Source organism: Siphateles boraxobius, unplaced genomic scaffold, assembly GCF_051911475.1.
Source record: "Siphateles boraxobius isolate OS27281-9 unplaced genomic scaffold, OSU_SipBor_1 77, whole genome shotgun sequence".
Taxonomy (NCBI): Eukaryota; Metazoa; Chordata; class Actinopteri; order Cypriniformes; family Leuciscidae; genus Siphateles; species Siphateles boraxobius.
The window spans coordinates 13,012,778-13,038,248 of NW_027509205.1; the positions used below are offsets into that span (position 1 = coordinate 13,012,778).

Genomic DNA, 25,471 nt, shown 5'->3' on the forward strand with positions numbered 1-25,471 from the left:
TCAGCTCTTCCAGCGCTTATTTGTATTCCAAGCCTCCGCGGACCATCACATAATCTGCGCTCCCATACCCCACTCCGTCTCTCAGTCTCCACTTTCTTCTACGCTTGTGTTGCGCCGGCTCCTTCTCTTGTATAAATTCAGGGGATGTTCCCCCCTGAGCGCAAAAACAAAGCGGATGACCTTTGTGCGCGAGTGTCATTTGCACAGCAGAAATAAATGAGATTTTAAAAGCCGCTCTGCACGCGCCAACTTGACGCACAGATACGTGGCAGATTGGATCTTATATAGGGCATTATTTTTAATACAGCCTCCAGTTTGGCTGCAGTTCATGTCCAATCCGAAGCTGACAAAGAAAAAGCTAATTGGTGCCATCTTACAAGGAGATGGCCGGGAGAAGTGCTCGTATTCAGAGCTTCGGCTAAAAAAAAAAAAAAAAAAAAAAAAAAAGGACTTTGCTTTTAGTTTATATAAAAGGAAATGTTTAGCAACAAAAAGAAAATTGTCAATTTACACGCCTTAATGTCATTCCAAACCGCTATGTCAAACAGAAGTTTAGCAGAATCTCTGAATATACTGCATAAGTCATATGGACCAGTTTTAAATCTTTTGGAGCTGAAAAATCATCTATCCTCAATCACTTAGATTAAATCATGAAAAAGAAGCTTGGAGATTCTGCTAAACTTTTCTGTGTTTTTTTCTGTACAACTGTGAAAGAAAGAAAGCCATACAGTTTGGAATGATTTGGGTGAATAAACAGCAATATAATTTACATTTTCAAATGACCATCGCCTCAACAGGCCACAGATTTCCAGAGTTTCACAAAGTTCCACATTCACTCTCCAGCTTACTGATGTAGCTCAACATTCACTCTACAGCTTACTCATGTAGCTCAACTTTGTGTAGAAAATGTGAAAAAAGTGAGTCAATTCTATAGGTGTTAACATGCACTCATTTCCGTCAATACAAATGAATCCAATCCCATTTCATATTCAGAAATTTCTGTTTATATGAACCCTAAACTTTTCAATCTGATACAGAACAAATATTTAGTTAATATTCAGTCTCCTCCACTGACCATTAAATAAACATATGCGTAAATAAATATGCACGTTTATACAAAGTAAAATATGTAAGCAGAGATCTTATTTTTGAATCCGATTGAGAAGATAATCGAATTCAAGAGTTTACAGGCTTAGGTTTTTCCTATTGATCAAATTATTTCAGGTTTAGTTCAGGTTTAAACAGATCGTTTGAGGTGTTTAGATGAAGGCTTTACAATGTCATTGAGCAGATTATTTGGGTGCATGTAAACATATCTTACGTGGATCTATCTATACTTTAATCCTCATTATGGAGGTGCTCCCTTTTTAGATCTAGACAGATATTCTAAAATCAATGGGTGACATCATTGCAATCCTGACATATTATGATGGGAATTGCCTGCCTGATGAAAGCGACCTCGTGCCCCATCTCTACACTTCCTCTCCCAGAACATTGGATGACAAGCAGAGCAGACAGCACTCAGTATTCAGCCAAACAAATGAGGGTCAAAAAGAGAAATCCCATCGACACAGGCCTGTTTCCTTGCACAGCATGTATGTGTGACAGTACAGCGTGCTGTGAAGGTGAAGCTTTATAAAGCAGGGGAGAGAGAAGCTCTGATAAGGCAGAGCGAGGATACGCTTGACCCTGGACACACTTCATGTGTTGGGTGCGGGAACAAGCAGCAGCCACTACATGTAAGAGGACCCGGCTGATCAAGGCAGGCAGACAGGCAGACAGAGATAGAAGAACACGTTCAGGGTCAGCTTGATGGGCACATGTTAGTGCACCCTGGAGGGCATCTGTCGACACACTTGGACTACTGACTGCCGTACAGAATGGGGGAGGAGATGATGTATCCCTCTCGTTTTTTGAAAGAGGGCAGAAGAGCTAAAAACAGGAATAAATAAAGCATGCATGACAGTGCTTATAGTGTTGCTGTGCACGTCCCTGTCTGTTATCTATTACAGTGCACAGACGAGAGGTGACGTTTCCTTTGCTTAGACAAGCAAGACTATAGCACAGGGTGGCAACCTTCAAACTGGCCTCTCACTCAGACTGCCAAATCGCCTTATGTCTAAACCGGGTCCTCACACACTCTCAGACTGCGTATACGCAACACAAACATACAATCAAAGCCTCCGGGTTTGTCTGGAGGGAGTTACCATACATCAAATGTTAATTACAGAATTACTACAAGATAACCAGAACATGCTCTAGTTGTTGATATGAGCCATGCAACGGTGTAATTACTGGCTACTGATTGTGCTAAAGCAGCTATAAATGAATTATCCAGCCTTCTATTTATGTCAACTTATAGATTTAGGCACTGGCTGTTGTGGAAGACTGGGGAGTTAGAGAGAGAAACAAGAAACAAATAAGCCAATATGCTGAATTCACACATCTCACAGCGCACACATTACTCTTCCTCTCTCTATCACATAAACACACGCATATATTGAGAGCTCAAAGAAACACACATAGGATAGCTTAAAAACAGAAGAGGAAGGATATATCATGAATCATCGTGTGATTGAATATACATGAGTATGTGTGTGTCATCAACTAGAATGAATGTATGAAAGTAGATTTGACGTGCTACACAACCAATGATCTTTATTTTAATTTTTTTGCCTATAGTTTTTAAATTGCATAAATACACTAACATTCAAAAGTTTGGGCTCAGTAATAAGAAATTATTAAATCAGCAACGATGTATTAATCAAGTGACAGAGACTTTTACATTGCTATAAATAAATGTCAAATATTGCTGTTCCTTTGAACTTTCTATCCATCTAATAATTCTGTAAAAAATTTATCATGTTTCCAAAAAAAATATTAAGCAGCACAAATGTTTTCAGAAGTGATTAGCAAATTTGATTAGCAAATTAGCATATTGGAATGAACCTTAAAGAACCTGGAACAATTAAGACTGGAAAAATGCCATCTGAAAATTCAGCTTTGCCCCCACAGGAATAAATTACATGTTACCTGTAAAATATATTAAAATAGAAAACAGTCATATTTCACAGTTTTATTTCACAATATAATATTATCTCTATCTTTATTACTATTTTATAATATTTCACATATAATATCTCACAATTATATATCTCACAAAAAAACATAAATGCAACCTTGGTCTGCATATAAAATTTCTTTCAAAAAAATAAAATCTTACCAACTTTTGAACGGTAGTGTATATTACAATTCTTTTTCACAATTCCAATATTGTCTCATACACATAATTTTGAATTGTTTATGTGTTCTTTCATATAATTTTCTACAGTTCGATTCATAAAATCTGCAGTGAAACTGAAAATCTGTGCAGTCCGAGCCACTTCTAAGAGGCACCTAATGGACAAATGTGAAGCGAATCGCTGAAGAGATTGAAACTGATACAGTAGATTCATTCTTTCTTTCTCCCTGACACGCAAAGTCACGTTTCCCACAGTTTCAATCGTGATCCAATTATGATATCGCAATGCACTGCGATGTGTATCGTTCTGTGAGGTAGCTAGCAATAACCAGTGTAGCCTTGAGCTTTCAGCTGATTGGTCAGTGTCAAGTGTACATTCTGAGGTGAAGTTTTAACACTTCCAGTGTAGACAGCATCAAGACATTGTGGTGTCTATACTGTTACTGGAAGCATTGAAGCTTCGAAGGGTACTTGTATGCACAGTATAAGTAACACGTTACATGGGATGAAAAATGGGAGAGACATGGAAAATTGTGAAAGAAATAGAAAAGTGTATTAAAAAAAAATATATGATATGGTTACCAAGAGTATGCAGGAGGTCAGCGGTCAAGGTCAACATAAACAGCAAAACCGGAAAACATGGCAACGGCATTGATGTGTCTGTGGAAATAAATATAATAATAAATCAGTGAATGAACCAGAAAAGTACACAATGAAGTGATTGCACATGGCCAAGCAGTCCAAAGCTCCACTCTAGAAAACTCATACAGCAGAATAATCCACAAAGAATGTTTTCTGTTTCCCACAGGATCAAGTGCATTACTTTTATCCCTAACGTGCATTGTGGATCCTGTTTTTATCCCTTAGAATAGTCTGAGATAAGCTTAGGTAAGACGACAAACTCCTTGTTGTTCTTTTTCATACTTGCCTATGCTTTTAATAAATGAAGACTCCCAGTAGAGAGAGCATACAATGTGAGTGAAGTATTCAAAAAAATTAGACAGAATCTTTTTATCTTCCTTGACCGAAGGGGCAAGTCATAATTTCACTTTTCTATATTTAAAATCACTCTAGAAGACTAGCTGAATTATACAAGGGCTGTGCTATAATTTCTAACAAACACATGCTTGTTCTGGCACAAATTAACCACTAAGACATCTTTGAGGTGACATTTCATACCTGCAATAATTAACAGAACATGCACCCACCACATATTTCAGAGAAGTGCATACTGATATAAAAAGGATGATGCATGTTCCCTATCCTACATTCATTCTACCTACCAGCCGACACATATAGAGGCAATCATAGTATTTCCAGAACAATGTGAAGAAGGTACAACATTGCTTATGGAGCACCTTAGAGCTCATTACACCGGAGCATTGCTATGCAGTTAAAAGGTCTTATAGGGTAGTTCCTAGAAGGCCTGGGCAATATAGCTAAATAAAATGTATATTTATAGTTTACAGTCTTTAGCGATATACAATATAGAGGTTTAAGACTATGGCTCTTTATTAATTTTCAATAATAAAAAGCATAATTGTAACCTTGCAGTCATTGTAGCCAATTACATAAATAATGTTTAATACAACAAGTGAAATACAATAAGCTTCTGATGAAAATGATTAAGGCATGTTTCCCATGCTGTTTTTCACTAAATGCAAATAAGGAAGATTTAAATTTAATTCTAATTTTCATTATACACCTATAACAAAAAAGCCATATTTGCCTGCTTGAGCTTTTAATAAAACATTTTAATTCATGAACAATGAACATTAAATGATGATGCAAGCAAATTGTTAAATTAGTAATTTTTTATTTAAATGGAGAGTTTTACTAAATTAACTGAACATACCAACCCTAACACCATTTATTCTTCTGAAGTTTGTATCAGAGTTGCCATTAAAACATCTCTCTTTTAAGGCGAGACACGGCAGGCAAAAACATCGGTTTTTTTTCACTGATCAATTTTGAGATTTTGGGATATTTGTCTTCAATAACATGTCTTCTTTCAGACTTGTGGTGAAAAAAAGTCCGAAATACACATTTAGGTCTTTATTTTACTACACTTTGTCTGTTTGCGTCTGTAGATTTCTCATAAATTCATCAAAAGTTGTCGTTATAAATCATCCTTCTGCTCCGCGATCTCAATCTGCACCCTGTCATCACACACACCGTTAGAAAGCTCTCTCTCTCTCCAGAACAATACAGCCGGATCCAAATATGGTCATTTCCTTTTTATCAGCAACCAATCGCGAAAGTAAAAGGGGGGATTTTACTCTAAATGTGCGATCTCATTGGCTGATGCTAAATCTTTAAAGCCCGTTATCTCAAAATGACTTTTCTCTCATACTCCAAGTCTGAAATCTCCACTTCAGTAGCAGCTATACACCAAACTTTCCAGTCTTGTACCTAGTTATATTATGAAGACATTGACAGAGGGACTTGTAAATATATTATTCCTAGCCTGATTTATATAACATTTTATTCCAAAAAACATGTCGAAAATCATTTTTTTAAGGCTATTGGCAGTATATTCTGATTTACAGGATAACAAAAGTAGATATCCATAAATCCCTCTGTAATTTTTTTCCCATTTAATATGTGAACACAATGAAAAAATAATTTTGAACCTGGCTTTATCCAATACTCAGATTTCGTTTTTTAAAATATATGCAGATTAGCGCATATTTAATTAGATAATGTATCATTTGCATATTTAAACATTAAATTACAGAAAACTTGTAATACATTTTTTTCTCATCTTAATGTAGGTAGTAATCAACTGGCAAAGTGTCATGGTGATATCTGCTAGTTAAAAAAAATTACCCTATTCACCTGTAGTGTCTCGCCTTAATGTCTCATTCTTGAATCACGAGAATCAGTTTAATGGACGACAAGAGATGCTCCGATACTAAATTTCTCTGCCAATATCGATAGCTAATTATTCAGATTAAAATTAAAACAGATTTAGATTTTCTTAAGGAGAATAATCTTTCCCAACTAATGCTATATAAGCTAAACAGGGAACCCTTTAATTTGATACATTGCTCAAATATTAGAGGTTCACATTTACAGAGACCAAACTATTATATTCAACTGCTATTTACTTTCATATATAATAATTACACTCAAATAAAAACTGAAATGTTTGTATACAACTCAGTTTCACATAATAAACACATGTCTTCATGACAAATGTATTCAAACATGCATATATAATTAACAGTAAATAATTTTCTTGTTAACTAATGAACTGTGACCATTGGATAACTTTCCTGAGGTAAATGCAACTTTAAGTGATATATTGGTTCACAAGCTGTTTTAATGACGTAAAATATGGCTGGACGATTAACCAAAATTAAACTTATTTGGCTTAGTAGAATTATGAAATCGCAAAGGCTACGATTTTGAATTAAATATGTGTAAATAATGCTTAATCTGTGCAAATGCTGTGAGTTTGAGTAATGTGCATTTAATAAAGCAACACACGCCGAACATCTTTCCAAACTTGAAATGAGAAACGTTTACAAACCTGATGTCCAACAAAAGAGAACTGTTTTTACACCAAACTCTAGCTACTGAAATAACTTACTTTTGTGAACTGACATGGCTTGAAGTGAAAATTTTTACTTTTCTCTAAAGAAATTTGAAGTTAACGTATGAAAATCCTTACGTTTTTCTCTAGTGTATAGTTTTTAATATCACTGGATACATAAGGTTTTATGCAAAAAAAAACATAAAATAAAATATAAAAAACATAGGCTAAATACTCAATATACCAACTAATCCCAGTTGCTAAGTGGTTTCTTACTTGCCCAAATCAAAAGAGCCAAGTCTCTATGATATTCTGGTCTCTATCATATATCTTTCTCAACAAGCTACACAATTTGAAGTATCATTCATTTTTTGTATTACAAACATCGTGGGGCAAATTGCATGAGCCATTTTAAAAGTTACTCATCAACAGCCACAAAAAAAGATCCGTCCTTGTAAATTGTAATGATTATGCTTTTGAAAGACTGTGTGTTTTAAATGATAAGAGAAGCTATTTATATTGACATGAAAAACTAATTTTCCCTCATCCCCATCATCTCACTCTCATTGGCATTGTGTGTTTATAATCCTCTCATGATCTAAATCTTAAACCCAGATCAATCCACGCCATGCAAAAGTAAACTGATCAATATATCAGATTAACAACTGAACATTAAAACTAAAACTTGAACTTAATGCTAAAACACAGCAGATTTGCATCAGCAAAGGAATTATAAGGTGAGCATGAATTTCAATATCATGTTGGGCATGAAGTAAACAATGAAGTAAAGGTAAAACGTGTTAAAGCATTTTAGAAGTACCGGTAAATCTCTTACATTGTTTTCTCTAGAGTACATTCTATGATAAATAAAAACTCTTCTCAATCTGAGGATTCAGCTTTATCCAGTCTGGGTCAATCGAATCACAGACCTTTCCACTCTCTCTCCTCTATCACTGGTTGAAAGGGGAACCAAAAAAAAACTCAGTCTGAAGGCATTTTACCTTTACCCTGCTTCATTTGGGTCAGGTTCACACTACTGCTCTGTCATTGCTTCAACAGTCAAAGACTACACACAGCTAAAATGTGATCTGGCCGAAAGAAACTGGAACACAGGAGAGGATGTGAGTGTGCAGCAGAGACAAAGCAATTTCAGCCCCATTAAACATGAGCTAATCATCAAAGACAAATTACACTTCAGTGGGATATGTAAATTCCAAATGAGATGCAAGTCATCAAAAGATATGCACAATTATATTTGGTAACTTCAAGTGGAAGGAGTCTACTTTCAAACCTAGTTTCCAGACAATGACACAAGCCTCTCTTGATTGTATTAATAGGCTTTCTGCACGTCAGCCATGACACGCACCTTCGCCTGCAATCTATCTCTTCTTCGATGGATTATTCTCCCCATCAGATGAAATGCAGTTAGTTTAAAATGGAGAAGCACGCAGACACAATTACCCATTCTATAGGGACTCACTAAAGAGCTGATCGATACACATAGTATAGCAGGTTCAATTCCTTTCCTTTGCCCAAAATATTTATTCAGAGGATGTTCCATGGGGATCAAAACTATTAAATTCAAACAAAGTGTGCCCACGAATATTGTCTTTAGTGAGTGAGAGAGAAAAAGAGAGCAAGAGCATGAAAGAGAGATAAAGCAACAAAGATAGAAAGAAAAAGAGAGAGATGCAATGAAATGCACATTCCTGTGTTCATTCCCACTCTATCAATAACAAAAGTGACACTAGATGTGCCATGAGGAAAGGGATATTGAACAAAATTGCAAGTGCAGTGATAGAAGAACAAATTAGAGAGAATGAGAGTTTAGTGAAGGTCAGAACTCTAGGGGAAAACAGCAATGTTGGCACAGCACCTCGAGAGACGCGGCTGATGGCTCACCTTCGACTCTGAGAAACACACACCCTTACATCACTATTCTTAAAACCACTGTTCAGTCTATAAAATCAGTCAGACGCCTTACAGGGGCCAGTTTTCCACATGATAGTTCATACAGTTGGAGTTAATATATACCATTTGAGGTCAAACTGATGGATGTAAGATTCTATAGATGAAAATGTATAACCTAAAAGCTATTTGATGCCTCTCCCCAATCCACCACCACCACACACAGCCTCAATCCCCTAAAAATCTGATGCGGCTTATCAAGGGAGAACAGCATGCAGATAGTGTCAGACCTGCTTTCAAGTAATCCTTATTAAAGAACTGAGATTTTCACAGTAAAACAGTCCCATCCCCTCTCCTTCCCAATAAGCTTTGCAAGGGTGCCCATGCACCTTTGTAGGTTCTATTGATCTCTTTGGGCATATGGCACTTTTAAATCAAAGGCTAGGTGTATCATTTTACTACACTGCTTTAAAATCACACAATCTGGATGTTACTGTGGAGATGACTTCGATGAGCTTTCATCCAGCCATGTTTGGAAAGGTCACAGAAGTAAACTTATTAAACAGAAGCATAATAACTTTGGTATGTTCTGTCCCCTCTTTATCACAAGCTAGTTAGACAAATGTACAACGTTGTGAGCTAATGTGAAAAATACGGAGTAAAACTAAGTTAAAGGGATAGTTACTCGTGTTCTTTAAAATATATATTTTTTGTATTCAGCACAAAAATAAATTAATACAGGTTATGAGTAAATGGTGACAGAATTTACAATTTTGAGTAAACTAAACCTTTAAGCAACACCATTGTTAATTTCATCTTTCATTTTATTAACTAAATTAGCTGAAGTATGAGTTAGTTAAGCAGGAAAACATAATATAACTGCCGATGAAACCAACGGAAGGGGAGAAAACGTGTTTACCATGCAGGCAGCAGAGTTAAAGTGCTTTTTAAAAAAAATATCCATCAGTTTCTGTTCTTTATTTTGAATTTGCAGCAGGCATTCCCTCTGGACAGTACATCACTGCTGACGCTCTCCACTAATACACAGAACGGGTTGACGTTGGAGGAGCAGGAGGAAAGGGTTAGTAATATACCATTATCAATAAAGCAAAGTTTTGCTAAATAATATTTTAAATGTTGTTTAATTTATTAAAAAACACCATACAATATCATATCTTACCTCATCTTCACCCCTCATGTCATTGTTGTTAGTAATAAGTTCTGTTAATGTATTTTATTTTTTTCTGTAAACTATAATAACACTAAAAGGCTGATATGACTGTCTGTTTCAGAAGAGTCTGTTCTCCAAGAATGGATGCTGACTATGAAGGGCAGAATCATCATCCAGTTACAACAGCTAACAGACTCTTCTTCAGCATTAGCTGTCCATTTTGTTGAATGCAGAATTAGGTAAACCAATATATATATATATACATGTGTGTGTGTGTATATATATATATATATATATATATATATATATAATTTTTTTTTTTTTTTACATTACATTACATTTACATTTACATTCATGCATTTGGCAGACACTTTTATCCAACGCAACTTATATTGTATTTAAGTTTAATTTATTGTATTCCTTTTTATTAAGTTATCCATTCCCTGGAAATCTTAGCTACAGGAATGTATTGTAAACGAATAAAGCTTTAATTATTTGAATGTAATAGATTATGAGGTAATACCATCCCTGTAGGTGCATTCAGAATCAGATGTAGCCTAATGCTTTTATTAACGTCAAAGTACATGCAGCATCAAGTTTGAGAGTGCAGGTTCATTCTGAAAAGTAACTCTGATGGCACCAAACAGCAAAGGCACAGATAAGATGGAAATCTGGAAAGGTCCAAAAAAAGCATTAGCCTGAACCCCTCAGTGTTTCTCATCAGAGAGCTTGTCAACTTTGACTGGTAAAATAACCTGAATGTAACAACACAAAATTACCTGTTTTGCTTTTCAGTGTGTGCAAGTTTTTGCCATGCTACAGATACAAATGGTCCCCAGGAGATTCATTCTATGGACTTGATATTGGCTTTTTTTTTTTCTTCAGCTAGTGGCTCCTAAAAATCAAGATTTGTAATTTGTACTTCTAAAAACAAAATGTTCAACGATTAAAAAGAATATTATAAGGACAAACGTTCATGAGTTATTGTGATTTTTGGGGGTGGGGTAAACATTTAAATAAATAAATAAATAAACCCGATACTACTGTAAATGACAATACGGTAATAGTACTGTAAATTTAAGTACAGTAAACGGTGCAGTATACTGCAGGGCTCGAATTTCGGTGCGGGATTGCGGGTATTGCGCATCATTTTAATCATTCCTGCAGGTCTTGCGTTTATAATGCGGGAAATTCCCGCAAACATTTATTCAATCTAGCATGTAGGCCTATGAGTAAATTTTATCTAACAGATTATAAGATCAAATCAGTCATTTTAAAACTTTCTGCAAGACGCAATTTCACAAACAGCGTGAGTGATTTTTCAGCGTCTTCTCTGTCTCTCAAAATAGGTTGCACAAGGCAAGCCAATCGCGCTGCAGCTGCAGGCGGTGATTCTAGACTCTCGCGTTTCAGGAGACGGGACATTTGATGGAAATGTCACTTGCACAATCGGGCCATTGCATCGTCACTATTGTTTATAATTTGTGCGTCTTTTTAAGTCTTACCTATTTAAACATTCAAGCGATTTTAACCCGATTAACAAACAGCTCGTGAGTAACAAAACTGAGTTATTTTTAAACGGTCAAAAGCACACAACATTGTCTAAATTTCGGTCTAGGGGAGTATCCTCTCAAACACCATCGGTTATGTCTTAAAAAAATAATACAAAAAGAAAATGCATGTGACACTATAATGAAAACAGTATGGGCTGTTCACGTTACGTCTTTTGCGCGTTCATCCTTTGCTGAAACGTCTTCCTCTTCATGGAGAACGTGGCTCATGATTGCTTAGCAACAGGGAGCCCTTTTTAAAAGAGGAGAAAGTGGCTTGGACTGCGCTTTACATGCAACATGTGAACGTGGATCCATGCACTAGCTCTTAAAGTGAGAGTAGCCTAAAATGTGTCTGTCATTATTGTATATAAAACAACAAAAGATAGCATTAATTGTAAGGAATCAGGATTAATAGCCTATGTATTCAAATTATACAGGTCTAAAAGACTATTCCGTGTTATTTTACATTTGATTACTTTTTTCCGTTTCTAGCATTTCTGAATACTAGTGTTAGACCTAAACTTTTCTCTTTATTTCATGTATTTATTTGTGCTACTTTTTACAATTTAATTCAAAGATTGAAATCAAGCTTCCTTTTTTTGTGTAAACTAAAAAAAATGACCCCATTGTAAAAACACAAATACAATGAGTGAGCAAACATTTAGCTAAAAGTTTTTTTTAATTGTCTAAAAAAACTCCCCCCTCAAATTAAAAAAATCCCCCCCATAAGAATGACCTAAAGGGGGATTTCCCCCCCTATTTTCAAAAACGAAATTCAGGCCCTGTACTGTAAGTGAAAATACCGTAATAATACTGTAAACTGCATACAGCTGCCAGTAAGTTACTGTAAAATTTACAGCAATCTCTTTACAGTGTACCTAGTATATTGTTGCACTAATTTTGTTCAATGTTTTCAATGAAAAATATTATTATTAATAACAATATAATAATATTATTATTATTAATATATTCCTCTTTTACATGAGGAAAAGAAAAGATAATGCAGATCCTAAAAATCTGTTACAGCAAAAAAAAAAAAGATAGTTCCACTTTCTCCTAGATGTTTTGATAGCCCAATGCAGCCTCAAGAACGAAGGGGACCCCAGCAAGGGCCCTGCACAGAGCATAGTTCCTAGCCTATATTGCAGCTGTCACATGTGTGTTTGGAGCTGGGAGGCAGACAGGCAATTTTAGCAATGTAGTGAGAATCAATACCCTATCACAGTCCTTTTGTGGAGTGCACCATCCTTCAGATGCAGCGTAATTTATATTGTTTTTGCCCCCATGCAAACAGCCCAAAGAGGGAATACAAGCATAGCACAAGAAGATGAACAATGTCTGCACAGAGGGTCTCATCACAGAACATGGATAAGAGTTAATGCACAGTGTCTCTTACCAATGCAAGCCTTAAATACCCAGGATACATCACTTTATTTGGAGCTAAATGCACGGCTCAGCAGGGAATGCTTTGCCATTTGGTTTCACTGATATAGGTGTTGTTCAATAAAAAAGCCCAGGCTTTGCTTCGGTTGTCCCTTCAAACACCAAGACTTGGCTTCAGTTGTCCCTTCATTGTTTTGCCTCTTTCAAAAAAACTGCAATTATTAGAATAAGTCTCTTGTCGGGGCTTGTCTATCAGTAGATATGGATGCATTTCTATTAAAGGTATAAAATTGACTATTGTTCCATCAAAAAGTTTGTGATGCCTCAATTAAGTCTCTCCAAGAGAAGGCTGGAATTTCTCTCTGCAATTTGCCTTTCCATTGTAGGAGAACATCTGAACAGGAATGAAAATAAATGAGATGCTGCAACGATTTAAATTGGCTTTATCTGGACATTAGCAGGGACAAAATTAGAATGTTTTTCTCATGAAAGCCTGCATCCACAAATGTCCAAATCTGACAGATACAACATCTCATTCAAACTATTGATCATACCCCTTAGAAAATATTTTTTTTAAAACACACACACACACATTTGTTATTGGTCCCAAACAAATTAAACTGCCCCCGCCCAAAAAAACTTCAAAAGACATCAAAAGACATTAAACAAGTGAATAAAATTGTATTCTGCTTGGTCATTTACAGCCAGCGTTGCACAGTTCTTATAATTGCTTTGTGGTGTTAATGAACCATGTGATCCTGCATTAGCTAGAGCCAATATCAGACTACAATAGCCTCCCTGAAACCATTAAGCCAATAATTTAGCTGATTCCATCTCATCTACCAGGAATAATATTCAGACATCCAAAATTACATCAGCAAGATCTGAAAGGGAATAAAAAGTTGCCATGGTAGCATGAGAACCAAAATCTCTGCTTGTTGACCCAGAACGGTAGGTGTCTCAAAATCAGATCAGGGCAAGAGATGAGGTTGTTACCAGCCCAATCCCAGCATTAAGACTGGGATCATAATGGAGGTGGTAATGACACAGCAACTCTGCCCCCAGCCACAGGGTCTTCATACCATCCAGCCTCTCTCTGTCTGCTTATCAATCAGAAAATACACTCACACACTTTTTGGAGAACTTTTTCACTGTTGTGGGGGACAACAGACTCTCCAGGTGACCAGAATACTTTAAAAACCATGCCAAGTAACCAGGCTTAATTTAATGCTAGTCTCTCATCCCTTCACCACAGTACTCTAAAACAAACCACAGCCTGATCTCTAGGGTGAACATGTGGCTAGAGAGAAGTCCACCATGCTTGTTCTATAGACTTTATCCGATTCTATTTGGACAAAAAACCATGCAATCTAGACAGTACATATAATTTGGCTTATGATCTCGTGAGACTTTTTTCCTGTCTCCTGTCTCCCAATACACTTCTTTTCATTCACTCTTTTCTCATGAGCTATCTAAGTTTACCATGTAGTGAATAGTTGAGTGACTGAAGGAGTCAGCAGTTTTGAACACAGTATATGCATGAATGCGTAAAATGCCTCTCACAACGGCGGCAAGATGTCATAACAGACATGAGCAGAGGCAAAATTTCCATTTTCCTAACCTCTCTTTCCACAATGACAACTACTCTCCATTGCTGTGTAAGAAAGTGTGTTGGCATCATTCTGACGCTTACATTACTACTACAAATACATTGAATATTGTCTATATTGTCTAAACAATTGGATCAGATTTCATCATTTTGCTAAATGACTGTGTGGAATAGTCAGTTCTAAAGACCGGATTTAAAAAGCAAATCTGATTTGAGTGCAGTATGAACAAATCTAATTATATTCTGGTCTCTAGATATGGATTGAGTGATAAAGATTAGTGATGTTTACCTTGTTTCATAAGATGTCTGTACAGTCATGCGTTGCTACTATCTTTTAGGTGAAACACTGACCAAATCACAACACAAAACCAGTCAGGCATGTGTGAGAAAACATGCACATTTACAATCCCTTCACAACCTGCAAATACACCAATTTGCATCTGTCTTGAAACCACAACCTCAGTAAAAAACTGTCAACTTCCCTCTTACCACGCTAATGACTCTGAAACCAAAGTCAACTTGAAAGCCTCAAAATAATAATCATTATTCATCATGTCAAGGAAATAAATTAAATTTGCTGACTATAAGACGTGTTAAGATTTATAAAGGAAGCAAAAGGGAGTGAATGAACTAGAATTTTCTATATCCTACCCTATGCATACCGTAAATTAAACAGGCACACCTTCCATGTGCCTTTAGGGCACAGCTGACTGGCAAATCCTGCTCTCACTGAATCATATGTAACATTTAGAGAGAGGTATAAACAGCCAAGGACTAACTTTGACAAAACAGCACTTCCACTATTCTCTCCCCAGACAATATGTCTGAAACCTGCATTTAATACAGCAACTTGCAAGTGCTTGCCTTGTCATGTGTAAAAAGAGAAAAAAAGAGACTGTATCAGTGTACAGATGCCAAAATATAAGATGCTACAAGATGTATAAACACAAACCAATATTTCCTCTGCTGATACAAATATACATCCAACCATCCGGTGCGCTGTCTAATGTCAACAGACAGAACATCCACAGAACACACAGAGCAATCAGTCCTGAAAAATACACAAGCTGTCCTAGATAAGAGCCAAACAAAATTGTTTTAAAGGAATAGTTCACCCAAAAATGAAAATGTCTCGGGTTACAAGTGAGAAGAGGTATGCTCATAAGCTGTGTCCCAATGTGAAGGCTGCATCCTCCGAAGGCCGCGGACTTCGAAGGATGCAGCCTATTCGTCCTTCGAAGGACGCACCATGTAGCCTTCGTAGGATTTCCTAATTGAACCTTCGCAAAGACCCGCCCCCCTTAGTTACAGTCGCTATGTCCGACAAGCTACGCCGCTCTCACGCACACACCATGTTCTCACGCAGTGAAAAATACATCGCGGATCAGAGAGGAGACTGACAATACGCTGACAGACAGGACAGACCAGGTTACTTTTCGGTTACTTTTGATATTAAACATATTAAACAAAGTCTCACCTTTCAAATTTGGTCATTTTTAAAAAGAAATTTAAACAATAAATACCGTTTTGTGGCTCTTTAATGTGTCGTGACTAGGGCTGTGAATCTTTGGGTAGGCAGCGAATCGATTCGATTCACGATTCATAGGTTTTCAATTCGATTCAAGAACGATTTTTGCAAATTCAGAAAGATTCGATTCGATGCGATTCACATTAAAGTTCGATGCGATTCGATTAATTCGATTCGATTCCTTATTTTTTCTATGCATTCATAGGATTATTTAAATGCTTCCCCCAATGGGTCTAAGTCAGGGTGTGAATTACACAGTGGTCTTCGGGGGTCAGAGAGTGGGGACAAAAAAAAAACGACATTTTGTCTATTGTTAATATTAGTTCATGCTAGTTTTTAATTAATTTATTATTATAAAAAATATTTCCGAAGCCTATAAATTATCATTTGTAGAAATGTAAGCCAATATTTAAAAAGCATGATGAACTAACAATACTTTTAAAGCCTAACTATTTTGTAGGATATGTTAATGGATACACAACCTTAAAGCGTTCCTGGTACATCCTTCCATTGTGAGACTAAAAATACCATGAACTTTCCCACTAAACCTTAACTAACTTTTCCTCTTGGAATAGTAAGTATTCATCCTGGAATACTCTTTGTTCTCTTTATACTGAACATTTTCCTATGATTCGAGAGAAAACCCGCCGGGTGTCTACTTTTGCTATAGGCTATAGTAACGATTACGAATGCATGCTTTAATGTGCATCTGATTGATGGATAAACCACGCGCTTTTATTTCAGTGTAATTGATATTGTAGTTATTTCAGCAGTTTCCTTCGTACATTCAGTTTAATGACATAAAGTTAAATTTCATTCATGATTCATAGGAAGCGTGTGCATTTTAGGTCTATTTGCGTCTGCTCTTTCCATGTAATAAATGCGCACCCTTGAATAAGTGGGGGTTTACTTCAGCTGCTCAGGACGGGTATGACCCATTTCCGTAAAACTTCAGTATCTTATCTTAAAGAAAATAACGGCGACGTTTCCACGCAACGAACGCGTTGTTTCATAGCCGTGCCCGCGCAATGACATGGCAGCTTTATCAATGGCTTGAGTGGTTTGACTCAAGACTTGCTTTCTCGATAGAAAGCTGTCACCTCCTCATGTGAAAATCAGTGGCTGTCCTGAGGAGAGCTCAAACATGGACTGCTCAGAAATCTGTAGATGAGAGCTATATGTGACCGAGCGCGAACGAAATCCAGTGAAAGATGGTAAAGAGTGCAGTGAGTATCTGTGAAGGAGAGCTGGGAGGACGCCAAAGGACGTCGCACAAGTAACGCCTCCATTAATTCAGGCATGTAGTCATTTAATGTTTACATATTGTAAAGCACTGAATCGCTATAGAATCGCAAATTATTCGATTCTTAGAATTTTAAATCGATTATTGACTGAAATAAACGATTCACGATTCAAAATACATGTTTCAAGATCGATGCATATGCTTCGTCAGGATTTGTAATCGATGCATCGAGTAAACGAGTGAATCGTTACACCCCTAGTCGTGACAGATCGCTGTAGAGCTTCAGTTTAAGCTGCTCGTGAACCGATCATCTCTTCCTTCTAGTTCATTTATAGCATCAAATAAACATGACAAAATGGCGGATGGCGAAGTATGATTGGTCAGATCACCTGACAATAAAGCTCCCTGCGAAGGGTCAATTGCGCAACCAGGTGTTCCCGTTTACGGCTCCTGGTGCCTAGCAACGGTGCGAGAGTACAGCTGCCATCCTGATAAATCACTTGTTATAATTGAATAAACAGCTATGGATCCAGAATTGGCTATTGTCATTTTTTTGTTTTATATTTTACAGGAGGACATGGTGAGGATGTTTCAGTCATGTATTTTCAGCTATAATAGCCAAGATCATGGCCAGAGCTGGTTTGCTGCGCCCCAATTCAGAAGCTGCTTCATGATTACACTTTAAACTGTCCAAGTATTGGGTGTTAACTTACGTAAATAGAATGAAATGAAATGAAATGAAATATATAAAGGCTATATAAAGGTTCAAATGTTCACTTATATCTTACCTTGATGCGATTTTGTAGGTGTGTATTCTTTTTATTATGTCGCATAAATGGACAATATAAATGATGAATATGGTGAATATATATTTCAACCCCGTATTATGGAGGGAAAAACCCCTCCATCTGTGGGAAAAAAAAAACAATCCGTGGCGACGGTTGTGCAATCCGTCCCTTCAGTTTATAAACTATAGCCTACTTACAATATTTTTTGTGTAAACATAAATGTATAAAAATACACAATTTTATTCGTGTAAACTCACAATAACAAGAAAACTTTGTGGTTTTTTTAAAACAAAAGAAAACAATCAGGCGCGCTTGCATGATCTCCGTGAACTGGAGCGCGTCTCAGGGTGCTTTCACACTTTTTTCGATTGCCTGTTCCGAACCCAAGTTCGATTGCTCCCCCCTCCCCCTGCCCCCGATGAACTGTGTTCACATTATATTATTTGTATCCGAACCGTGGTACGCTTGCGTCATCAAGCTGCAGCTGGCGCGTAATCGTGTTGCTTGGTAACCGGCGCCGCTATAAATGAAAAGACGTCAAAATGGATAGAATTGCTCGCTTCACATTTGTTCTTCTTTTTTTAACCTTTGGTTTTGTTTTCAAATAAAACATACAGAAACACACTTGCGTCTGTCTGCCGCAAAAGTACTAAAATCGTTCCAAAGACAGCGGGCTGTCAGCCGAAGACAATTTATGCGGAGGCAAGCATTAATCATCTCTCTGCTTGCAGTGCGTCAATCCCGCTTTTCGCCAAGGTAAGTACACACACACGCACACACACACACACACACACACACTGACGACTCTCCTGTCGACCACATTATACATTATACGTCATCAATAGCGGTTCACTTCCGCGGTTTGGTTCGATTGCGTTCATATCAGCAGCGAACCGTACCCGAGTTCACATGAACCGTACCCCAGACCACCTTTTTAAGCGGACCCGAGTACCTCAAAAATGAACTGAAACAAAATATAGCCTAGTAAGCCTACCTATACAAAGCTTGAAATGTCCACTTTTAAACGAACAAATTCGAATATAATTTCCAGGTTCTAATTTGGCCTTAGAAAACCAGTAAAATTGACATTTTTCTCTATATTAATTTGTGAATATTTCAAAGATTTAATAAAGGGGAAAAAAGTCATAAACAAAAATCTGAACATACGTCAATATTATTTTTTTATTTTTGCGCAGCATTTGGTGTGTACAGTTCAAATTCAAATTTTGGTGCTCAACTTTGCGTTTTAAAAATAACCCAACAACCGTTCATTTTTCGTTTTTCAATTACAGGTTAAAAAAAGAAAAACGAGTGCAAAAAAAAGTAGGCTAGTTGTGGATGATGTATTATTCTTTTCTGTATGACCAGAAATGATAGAGTATCCTATTTTAAGTTGTTTACACTGTTGATAGAAAAATGCAAGTGTCCGCGCCCGTGCCTCCGTTCCATGCAGTGCGCGCTCCACACTCCGCACAAACACTTGGATATGTGTCAAAATCTTGTTTATTTATGATAATCTTAGCCCTGTATTATTATTGTCTAACCTGTATTATGACTGACATTTGACGAACTGCTTTGTTCCTTTTTTTGATAAAAGAGTCTTCTAAATATGTAGCCTAAATGTAGGCTACTAATAATGATAATTATTATTATTTGTGTTTATAATTATAACTATAAATGAGTTCAATGAAGACAGTAATATGTTAATCATAAAATAATTTATGAATGTTTTATTTTTATATAATAAAGCCTAACCTTGTGTTTGTGTTGTATTTCTTTTTTATATGTAAAGTCTTTTTTTTGTTGCTTATTCTATTATACTGAGCTTTTTCCTCCCAAAAAATTGACTTTAAAGGTACAAGCCTAAATGTCGTTTCTTATGTCGCGCGCACTCTCACAGTCTTGCTCTCCCTCCCTCGCGCATATTAATCAAAATCAATAAAGAATTGACACGATGGTAAAAGGTAAGAAGACCAAAGTTTCACGTGGAGCATGCAGAGATTTTTCTCCTGAATTACCGCAGGGTGTGTATCTGTTCAACACTGAACTCACGAGACCTCTGAATCGGTGTATAACAAATCGCTAACACTTTACAATAAAGTTAAATTTATTAAACTCTAGTTAACTATATAGTTAACATTAACTATTAATAAACTGCATTTCTACAGCATTTATTAATCTTTGTTTATGTTAATTTCATCATTAATAGTAGCCTTATTGAAATCAAAAGATGTATTTGTTAACATTAGTTAGCCTAATGCACTGTGAAGTAACGTGAACAAACAATGAACAGCTGTATTTTTTTTTACTAAGATTAACAAAGATTAATAAATACAGTAACAAATGTATTGCTCATGGTTTGTGTTAGTTAGCCTAATGCATTAACTAATGTTAACAAATCAAAGCACATTTACTCAGAACACCTCTTAAAAAGAGAACGTAAGTGTGCTTTACCCCATTAATTGGTAGTAAGAGTGGTTAGGAAGATTTACCCTTAATAAACTACAGTATTTTCAGGTTATTTATATGACAATGTGAAGAAAACTTACCAAAGAAAAAAGGTAAAAGGTGAAACCAGAAAAAAGTGCCAATCAAGTTGTTGTTAGCTAGCTGCTAACTGTATTCGATTGTATATGGTAGAAAATTAGACAATTAGTTAAAATAAACTTTTTAATGCTACTTTTTTATTCTAATTTTTTATATTGACATGATGATACACCAAAATTATTATTAGGTTTAGCAAAGAAGGATTTTATCTTACAAAGCTATGAAACCCAGTGGTAAAATCACAGCTTAAAAAAAAAAAAAACAGGACAGGAAAGGATGACAGTGTTCGTCGGCCACCACCGAAACCCAATACATTTTAAGCGCAAGAGCTTGGTTAAACAAGGAGAGAGTGCCATCAAAAAAAAATGCAGGGACACGTGTGTGGAAAACAAATCAGGATCAATTATTAAGGCTTTTAATCACCAGGGTAGGGTTGCACCAGCCGTTCGTAAGTTCTTTCTTAAATTGGAACGTAAAGTCCACACTAGAGGCTTAGTAACTACTAGCTAGTTTGTAACTAACTCTGTACTATATTCCGTTGCACCATTTTTTCGTAAGGTAGAACGTAGCTAGTAGGTCGTAAGCTCTCCGTAAAGTAATGCGTAGTCGCATAATATGACGTTTAGTCTCGATGACCCAATAGCAGCCTTCAAATACGTGAGCAGAAGTTGTGTTGAATTGCCGTGAATTTCAGTTTATCCTTCATTCTAACTTATTTTGACTCACGTTACTAACGGTAAAAACAAGTTTCCATTAAATACTATACTTGATCATGAATAACATTAGTGTTTTTATATGTAAATAACATACAGATGTTATTTACACACAAAACTGTATTTGAAATGAAATTAATAAGTATCAATAAATAAATATTGATACAAAAAACATAGGATATTACGTTTATTGATTATGACTGATATTTGACATGCACAACATGGACAGATGCACACAGCGGCGCTGTTTAGGACGGGTTGGTGTTAAAAAGCCACTAACAAAGTTATCTTTTCACATAATGTTCTCTCTCTTAAAATGTAAGCGAGTGTAAATGTAAGCATTATTATATATGTCTAAAGAATTGAAGTCTGTCAGGTAAACGAAGAGCTTATTGATGCAGTTCAGTCTGTCAGATATTTTATTCCAACCGTTACTCCTGATCGGAGGCTGCCATAAATATTTAGTTGGAACGTAGAGTTAGGTTTAAACTAAGTTTAATGGTGCAACGTAAAAATATTTAGTAGTTCATAAGTTGTAACTTAGTGCCCATTTACGTCAAAACTAGGGTAAGTTGTAACTTACGCATAGCTGGTGCAACTGGCCCCAGAATGCTGCTAAAGGTCAAATTTGGTGGGTGCTCCTAAATTTTTTCTGGTGCTCCTAACTTTTTGTAGTTGGGAGCACCAGTGCTACCAAGTAATAAAGTTAATTTTGAGCCCTGATATATATATAACTTCGAGACAGACAACACCAAATACAACAGAGAGAGCTTGTTGAAGAGCGAAGGCTAACGCGTGTGTGTGTGCCGGCATCATGTTCATCAACGTCATAACGCAACACCAATCAGGATTGGAATAGTTTAATTCATACTTCAGAGATGTACGCTTAGGGAGTGTCCCCAAAGCGTCGCTTCTAATGACACAGTGCGAGTTCCCTCGAAAGGGAATGTTGTCATTTGCTCACCCTCATGTCATTTCAAATCTGTACTTAGCAATAAGTAAAACTCGCTCTTTTACAAGTAATAGAAGTATCATATAAGTGGTCTATACTAGGAATGTGCACGAATATTCTAATTTTTGAATATTCGATCTGTAATTAATATTTGAAAAAAAAATATTATTTGAATTTTACTACGTTGCTTTGCTGGCAAAGCAGTTAATCCATAATAAATCCCAAGCACTAACTTGCAGTTATAATTAAATGCACTGGGTGGCGCTGTGGAGTGTGTTGATTGTATTTGATCACATAATGTCGTCATCTGCCTCGCGAAGTTTGGAATTACTTATATGAAAACGATATTACAAAATGGAAGTACTTTTAATCAAATTAATTAAAGAAACTGAGTTATCATAATTTCACAATGAGAAATCACATGAAATCCAAACAGCAGTCGACTGAGGAAAAACAGCTGTCCACTGCATTAACCACTGCAGGTAAGCACAGCTGTAGCACAAGTGATCAGATATGATATAATCTTCTGATAGCAAAATGATTTTGAGACATATACTTCCTTTAAGTTTTGTTGAGGGAGACAGGTTTAAGAACAGAAAACGTACTCGGTTACTAACGTAACCTCGGTTCTCTCTAGAGAGGGAACGAGTACTGCGTAATATCTTACGCTATGGGGAAAACTCTTTTCCACGAGATATTGAAGCCAAAAATTATCCTTTAATTTTGATTAATGTAAAACGCTGTGCGGCAGCGTGCAGACATAGGCAAGACGGCTCGCGCGCCTATTGGCTGCCCTGCGGCAACAGCAGCAAGCCTATCGAGAGAGGCCCTGTGTGACGTGACATCCAATGGGGGCGCTTCGCGCCCATTTCGTCACGTCCCGCCAGAATAGGCGTGGCCTTGGCCTGTAAATACACTCGACAGGCTGATACAAACTGGTTTTCATCGCTGAAGCGAACCAGCGCTGTTGTATGCACGGCAAGATACGCAGTACTCGTTCCCTCTCTAGAGAGAACCGAGGTTACGTTAGTAACCGAGTACGTTCTCTTACGAGAGTATCTCTCGTACTGCGTAATATCTTACGCTATGGGGAACACAATGTAAGACGCCGTGCGTACTGGGATCCCACACTAAAGTCCCAAGGGCAGTAGCCCGGGGCTCATATAGTGCATAATCACCGTAGACTCACAGAGAGTCGGAGAAGAGAGGCTACAAGCATCATTCCCCATGAAATAGCATCCCACAGGAGCTAGTTATGTTAACAGAATTTCCCGCAGACAGGGTGAACGCGTTCAGCCTGAACTGGGCAAAAGTACAGGTTATTCAATACCCATGGAGCTGTTCTATCGATCAGTGAGCGATACTCAAGCAAAACGGCACAGCGGGACAGATAGTACTGAATTCTAGACCGACAGCAGCTTGGCCTGTAAGGCGGGAACCTCTAGGTTATAGAACCGTATAAATGTAGACGGCGAAGCCCAGCCCACCGCCATACAAATATCATGCAAGGAAATCCCACTAGACCACGCCCACGAAGAGGCCACGCCTCTCGTGGAGTGCGCTCTGACACCCAAAGGACACTGCAGGCCCTTAGAAGTGTAAGCCAGCGCTATGGCATCGACTATCCATCTGGATAGGCTCTGTTTTGATACGGCCAGTCCCTTGGAGCGTCCCCCAAACAAAACAAAGAGCTGCTCGGTCTGCCTGAAGACAGACGAGCAGGACACATAAGCTCTCAGCGCCCTGACGGGGCAAAGGAGATTAGCATCCGCCTCCTCATTGTTCACCGGGAGGGCGCACAGGGAAATAACCTGGGCCCTGAACGGTGTGTTGAGGGATTTGGGCACGTACCCGTGCCTTGGTTTGAGTATGACTTTTGAGTCATTGGGCCCAAACTCCATACAGGACGTGCTTACTGAAAGCGCTTGTAAGTCCCCCACTCGCTTCATTGAAGCAAGAGCCACAAGAAATACCGTTTTGAAAGACAGGTGCTTCATGTCTGACAAATGGATTGGCTCAAATGGGGCAAAGCTTCCAGAACCGTAGAAAGGTCCCACATAGGGACTCAGGGAGGTCTGGGAGGATTCAGCCTCCGAGCTCCCCTGAGGAATCGCACGACTAGGTCGTTTTTCCCCAGTGACTGGCCAGACGTCAGTTTTGCAAACGCCGTTATGGCCGCCACGTATACTTTGAGCGTGAACGGGGTTCTACCCTTATCCAGCAGCTCCTGAAGGAAGGAGAGCACTTCCGTAACCCCGCAGTCCACGGGTGAAAAGCCCTGAGCTTGACACCAGGTAGAGAACACTGACCATTTCGAGGAGTAGAGCCGTCTAGTAGACGGGGCCCTAGCCTGCGTGATCATGTTTAACACTCCCTCCGGGAGGTTAGCGGGTACCCGTTGATGGCCCACACATGTAGGGACCATAATTCCCGGCGAGGATGCCAAATCGAGCCCTTTGCCTGAGAGAGGAGGTCTCTCCTCACCGGTATCGGCCACGGGGCAGTGCTGGTCAGCTGTTAATAGGACTGGGAACCAAGTCTGGTTCGTCCATAGCGGAGCCACGAGCAGCACTGGGCATCCATTTTCCCTGATTCGTTCCAGCACTTGAGGCAGGAGCAAGATGGGGGGAAAAGCATAGAGAGGGCGTCGGGGCCATACGTGGGCCAGCGCATCCCTGCTCTTGGTTTTCCTGGGACGCGAACAGGTCCTGCTGCGCTCTGCCGAATGTCTCCCACAGCAGTTGGATCGTCTGCGGGTGCAGCGACCATTCCCCTGCTGGGACATTGTTTTTGGACAGTCTGTCTGGTCCCAGATTCAGGTGACCAGGCACATGCGCTGCTTTCAGTGAAAGCAGGTTGTGCTGAGCCCAGTCCAGGAGGCGTTTCGTCAGCCTGTAAAGGCTTCGGGACCTGACCCCGCCCAGGTGATTTATGTACGCCACCACTGACATGTTGTCCGACCGGACTAAGACGTGGCGGCCTTTTATCTGGGGACAAAAGCGCCTTAGCGCGTTGTCTACTGCCAGCATTTCTAGACAGTTTATGTGTAGGAGCTTCTCCCGTTCTGACCACTGGCCAAAGAACGGTCTGCCCTCGAGCAGCGCTCCCCATCCCGAGGTGGAGGCGTCCGTGGACACCACCATCACACTCGTGGGAGTCTCCAGACTCACGCCTGACTGGTACCAGTCGGCTTTTTTCCAAGGTTTCAGAGCCGAGACCCGGTTTTGAACGGCCATGTAAACACCGGCAAAAACCCGAATATGCTCATATCCCGGATTTTAAAAACCGGGATATTAT

At 38.2% G+C, this 25,471-nt stretch overlaps 1 protein-coding gene across 10 annotated transcripts in view; it reads right to left on the reverse strand.

Moving 5' to 3' along the window:
- camta1a (calmodulin binding transcription activator 1a) overlaps positions 1-25,471 on the reverse strand; it is a 502,209-nt gene that overhangs the window by 385,451 nt on the left and 91,287 nt on the right. Inside the window, exon 3 of one of the 10 annotated variants that reach the window (XM_077218053.1) lies at positions 3,824-3,901. The exons of the other annotated variants lie outside the window; for them this stretch is intronic. The gene's annotated coding sequence lies outside the window, so the exon portion shown is untranslated. The remainder of the gene's footprint in view (positions 1-3,823; positions 3,902-25,471) is intronic. 10 annotated transcript variants of the gene reach the window in all.